We start from the raw sequence: 6757 nt of genomic DNA, 5'->3' as shown, positions 1-6757 counted from the left end.
TTATGTAGGTTTTTACATATCAGTATTTATGTTAAAACTATAAGACTAAGCTTAATGATAAGAATTAGACGGATTAAAGTAAGCTCATGAGTATTAGAATGGCTTATTGGCTTAATGCTTCTATCATAAAAGCTAACATTAGTGCAATACGGATAATGTTTGTTCTGTAAACATAGCAACAACAAGTGTTTTAGGATTATTTGAGTGGGTTAATATTTGTATAAAAACATTACACTGAGCTCAATATTTATGGGTATAGGGATAATTCTTATTTTGGCTAAAGGATGAAAATCGTGTTAGAATCATCACAATTTGCATTATTAAACTTTGTTAAACAGCTATATAAGGCAGGAGCAAACCAGTGCAAATACCTTATTTTTCTAGGCCATAATTCACCCCAAATGTAAGGAAACTACTGCGTATCTTACACGTCCAAGATGTTGTTGACATGTCCACTTACCAAGTTTTATATTTATCCAGCTATTTTCTTCCAGTTAGCGAGTTCGGTACTCAGGTAGAGAATTTGAGATACGGATAACCACAAGAACGGACAGCATTACCAGTTTCCCTCCTACGACTGAATGTGACGGAGGTTTAAACACCTGGAGGATGCGGGTTGGCGGCGGAGGAGTGTGGTGAGGGTCATGGGGCCGATTACGAGGGTATAAGAGCAGCTGTTGTTGGTCTGGGAAGGATGATGAGCGTCTGTAAAGGATTGGTGTTTGGGTTGCGCCGTGGATTTCTGGATGTATCGTGAAGAGGATCGTTTGGGGTGGTGTAAATATTATTAATGGAGACCTGTGAACGTTACTGGGGTCTGGGGAGTGTGGTTTACCCTGGGGAGTGTGGTTTACCCTGGGGAGTGTGGCTTTCCCTGGGGAGTGTGGTTTACCCTGGGGAGTGTGGCTTTCCCTGAGGAGTGTGGTTTACCCTGGGGAGTGTGGTTTACCCTGGGGAGACAAGAATGAATGTTGACGGTCTTGAGAAGAAAATATTATTGCTCACCTTCAGGGTTGGCCAAGGGATGAAGATATCCAGTGCACGTGATTAAACTCGCCCACAGAAACATCAAAGAACAAATCTCTGGTCACTTTTTTCCCCAGGCAGTATATAGGCTACAGGAGAGCGCAGATTTTTGTTCGCGAGATGTGTGTACGGGTTGTTGGGTGCAGCGGATCTTTGACAGAAATTCTTGTATGAGGAGTTGCCTAGAAGCAAGCTGACGGTTTAAGAGGTTAAGAGGAAAACTGGAATAGAGATAGAAGGCAGGATCTGTGCTGGTGTGGACGCTGGAGGGTTGATAATCATGGTCCCGAAATAATAAAGAGTGAAACCAGTTACTTAAATTAAGAAAAATTCTTTACACGCTAATCGCGAATAACATAAACTCTTATGCAAGTTTTCATACACATTTTTTTTTTAAGGAAGAAATTACATTTAAAGTTTTTGTATTAGTGAAAAATGAGACTGAAGTTGAAATTTAACAATTATTAAATATATTTGAGACAGACCGACACACAGTTATTATCATTATATATATATATATATATATATATATATATATATATATATATATATATATATATGCTGATAACCACAAGGAAAGAAGAAACACGAAGTTCCTAAGCGCTGTAATTCACATCTTCAGGGTGAGTATGAAAGCCAGGATTTTCAGGGTGAGTACAGACTGTACTACCCCTGAAGATGTGAATTACACGAAAGCGCTTGGGAACTTGTGTTTTTTCTTTTCCTTGTGGTTATCAGTATATATATATATATATATATATATATATATATATATATATATATATATATATATATATATATATATATATATATATATACAAGTGTGTGTGTGTGTTGTTTTGTAGTTATAAAAGCAATAGAGACCAAGAGACAGTTCTGTCCTTCCTCACTGTTAAAACCACATAACAATCTTACTTTTCTTCCGTATAAAATAAATATTACTTGATAACTAATTATATTGCGTGTTTAATTACGATAACGTTCAATTACACGGTGCAATTTACCCTAAGGATATTTGTCCGGGCGTGACGTGCTCCTAATTAACTGTATACCCAATTAGCAAGGCATCAGGTAACTAGATGCTTAAGCCTTTGATTACCCAAGTAATTACAAGTACAAAAGTGTTTATGATAAACTCATGTAAGAGAACTGAAACTGAATTTTATTTTTTTATGTTTACAAGAAAAATTCCTGAACTGAAACGATATAAGCAGGGCACACACACACACACACACACACACACACACACACACACATATATATATATATATATATATATATATATATATATATATATATATATATATATATATATATATATATATATATATATATATATATATATATACAGACGGACAGAAACGAAGATAAGAATACAGACACAGACAGAAGCAAGGAATAGCGGCTCGGTACTCCCCAGCATCAACATATCCGGGGATGTAATGAGTAAGGACCTGGCATACAGGTGGACAGAAACTCATTAGATCGCCAGAAGACAAATGAATGGAAATTGAACCCAGAGCTAAACCATTAATCATGTGACAGCCAACCGCAATATATCACAAACAGAGAAAAAAATATCACGAATAAAAATACATCATCCGTGGGTAAAATCGCCGGCATGAATGATATTACGACAAAACCACTGGTTATTAATACGTGATCTGGACAATTACTCGAGTATTACGAAAAATTACCGAAGGATTACGGTGATTGCGGCCCAGAGCATCAGGTTGAGTGGAGTGATGAGGAAGGAGACTAAAAACTGCAACGAGAGAATGAGAAGAATGTAACATATAGTAGACAAGTGGTCATAAAAACGTCTTTTTTTTCTAATTGTATGGATAAAACATGGAATTGATAGGAAAACATACAACAAATGTGAAACTGATACTCAGATATAAAACAAACGTAAAGCTGATTTTGAAACGTTAAACAGATAGTTAAATGATGAAAAAAAGAACCTCAAATAGACAACAAAGATAAGGTAAATTTTCGAATAAACATGAATAATATAACGATAGGCGCAAAGACGTGGAAAAAAAAACTGAAAAAAAAGAGGTTGAAGATCAGTACTATCAGGAAATTATGTTAAAAACCATATAATTCAAACAAAAATATTAAAGAATAAATTTGCGTTTTTCCAGTTAGACAAATTATACAGAGACACATCATCCTGGAAGTAATGGAAAGTTATGCGAGTATTTTTAAATAAGGAGCTACAATACTCGTTCAGGAGGGAGAGAGCCGTCCCATAAGTGAAAAGTTTATGAATAATCAAGACTCAGGGGCAACCTTTTACAGGCCTTGAAGTTTACAGGGTGTTTAACTGTTTATGTATTTGTTATTGCAAATACTCGGATGATAAACACGAGACTGGGACATAGACACCCTGGACGCCCGTCCTTTGGACCTGTACAGGGAGAGGGGTGTTGTCAACTGGTGTCCTCATCATAGTATTGGTGATCTTGACCTTTGACCCCTAAGTAAGTAGCCTCCTTCAGCGAGACCAAAAATTATGAGCTGCTGAAGCCCGGTGAGAGGCTTTATCATACATAATATGAAAGTCAATTGTCAACAGCACTGGTTTTGCCCTTTGATCCAGCCAAACATAGACAATAAGTGACCTTCATCTCCTCAAGGGCGAGGTACCTGTACACAATATCAAGTTCATTAGCACTCGGAAACTCAGTTTATGGTTCGGAAACCACATCATTGACGGACGAATGGACACACCCATGATGTAACCTGTTCCGCCTTTGAGTGGTGCATGAAGACCAATAGACAATGGTTATATGATCCGGTAGTGGTATTTCTTGATGATGATAACTGTCTCCGTAACATGCAGTGTCCATTAGTGATTAAATTAGAACAGCGATATATATATATATACTGTATATATATATATATATATATATATATATATATATATATATATATATATATATATATATATATATATATATATATATATATATATATATATATATATATATATATATATATACATACAGTATATATAAACCCAAAGAAAGGTTATTTCCTTTGAGTTATCACTGGAAGTTATGCTGTTAGTAGAGAAGTGACAATTGTGCAGTCTAGTGCTAATTAATTCATAAGCAAAGCTTCCTATTCATCCTCATCCAACGGTACGTAAAGTAGAGTCAACACATCTTATGAAGGCATGATAGAACACACACACGGGAAGTATCCTGTAGAGCTACTCTGCACTCGAGGCAGATGCCAACTCCACCTAACAGTTACCCCTTTTGATTTTTTGGCTCTATTATTTGTATATTGAAGTCCGTATATATATATATATATATATATATATTTATATATATATATATATATATATATATATATATATATATATATATTTCATGTAGAACCACAATGAAACGTGGATAAGATAAACCTTGATAAATTTCATATAACATCGATACTCTATTAAAAAAGTTCAAGACATCTTCAGAGGCCTCTGAAGATGTCTTGAATAAAGACGAAAGCCATGTGCTCCGTTGTTTCCCTTTTCCCGAGTATATATATATATATATATATATATATATATATATATATATATATATATATATTTATATATATATATATTTATATATATATATATATATATATATATATATATATATATATATATATATATATATATAAAAATATATATATATATATACATATATATATATAAATATATATATATATATATATATATATATATATATATATATATATATATATATATATATATATATATATATATATATATATATATATATATATATATATATATATATTTATATATATACAGTATATATATTCATGCAAGTAAATCACTGTAGTTACGCGTGATCCAGGTATATGCTGATAACCACAAGGTTATGTGTGTGTGTGTGTGTTTGTATCAAGTATGAACTTGGGTAAACCATTTTCGTTGTCAAGTTATGATTTGAACAACCACAGGTACTTGATAGTTACAGAGATAGGTAAATAACTAGATCCAGAGAGCACTGATATCTCGACTCATAAGATCCTTTACGCTTGAGTAACAAAGAAAAAATTTCAAGTTAGGCCACGTGACCTGGAGGCTGTAGATAACAAACAGGTGTACCAACACAGGTTCATTTGTTTAAGAGAGATTGTGTCCACAGTATAAGTGTTTAGTTTGCCGCCAGCTAATACACTCTCCCAGAAAAGCGGACGCTCTCTATTCAATTAAGAGACTTTAGCCTGGAAAAAAGGGGATATTTTTTTTTTAATCCTCCGAGAATGTTTACCTGGTGTCTTTGGAATCGTTGAGGAAGAAAGGCGCCTTGGGGCCTTTGCTCTTTTGAGAGTGGCGCGAGAGAGGTTGCCTTCAGGAAAATTGATTGAGTTGTGCAGGTGTTGACGGTGACATTGTTTATTCTCTGTCAGCAGCTCCACAGCACAAAATATTTACTCTTAGATTCACAAGACAAAAGATTCCTGAGATGAAGTAACAATAATAACATTGTGATATCAAGTTGAAGCTCTAACAAGGACTAGGAAAAGTAATTGAAGACAAAAACAAGATTTACGTTGTGAGATTAAATGGAAACTGACCTTTTTGCCAGTTAGCCTTTTTTTTCAGCAATGCTATAGCTTAATGGAAATTAATTCGTACCCTCTTCTTAAGTCGCCTTTTACTATCATAATATAACCAAGTATACCAAAATATTATTAGGAAAGATTAGGTCATATTAGGTTAGGTTAGCTTAGTTCTTGTCAGAAGTTTAAAAACAAGTAGATACATAGACGTTATTAGCCTAAAACATGAGCCACAAATTAAATAACATCAAGATATCTCAATTACATTACTGATGGTAGACAGAGGCAAATGACGTAAGGAACTTGACCATAGTTTCACACTGCTCGGAGATCAAATCGGGGTTCTCTTGCTAGTCAGGTGAGACATCCTGACCATTACACTACATGGTACCAAAATGTATATAAACACACACACACATACACACATGCAATTATCAAATATATATAAAACGTAAGTGTTTATACCATAATGGACGGGGTTTCGGCTTCACTCTCTGACGACACTGATAATTCTATTGATCGATCGCACCGAGTCAGCTACAGGTGCTCGCTCGCGCCACCTACACACACCTCACTCAATACATGATGCCTTAGAGTAGGGCACTTTAGTTCATCTTTAGGAGGACCTGTTGGTGAAGCGCGATCGATGGAGAGTACGTGTGAGCTGAGACCCGAGTATGATGGCGTCTATGTGTTGTGTATGTTGTCGTAAGCTGGAGTATGTTGGTATATTCTGGCGTATATAGGGATAATTTGACATGAATAGGCATAAACTAATGAATATTGCTGTATGGAGCTATTTTCTTATAAGCCTACTTGTATATGTTAATGCGTTGTGGCGTCTTTTTGTGCTTTGTAGAATTCTCTTTCCACATTGTTGACCTACACTGGGGTATGTTTAAGTGTACAAAATGGAGTTAGCAATAGTTGCTAAGAAAACTATCTTGGTGTTCGACACTTAGCATGGCTGTGTCTGGTGACTTAGCATTACGTGGCAGCTGACACTCACTAACCCACATATATACCGAGTTACCCGTGATGGTCTCCCTAGCTCAGGCTTATGAAAGGTGTCCTATCGGGTAATTCTTAATTAATAATCTACGTGTAGTTGGACGCTCTCATAAGCTTTGACATTAATTAAACTAAGGAA

Source organism: Homarus americanus, unplaced genomic scaffold (assembly GCF_018991925.1).
Source record: "Homarus americanus isolate GMGI-L3 unplaced genomic scaffold, GMGI_Hamer_2.0 scaffold14327, whole genome shotgun sequence".
In the NCBI taxonomy this organism is placed as follows: domain Eukaryota; kingdom Metazoa; phylum Arthropoda; class Malacostraca; order Decapoda; family Nephropidae; genus Homarus; species Homarus americanus.
The sequence above is the reverse complement of the archived record's forward strand: the minus strand, read 5'-3'. Positions refer to the sequence as shown.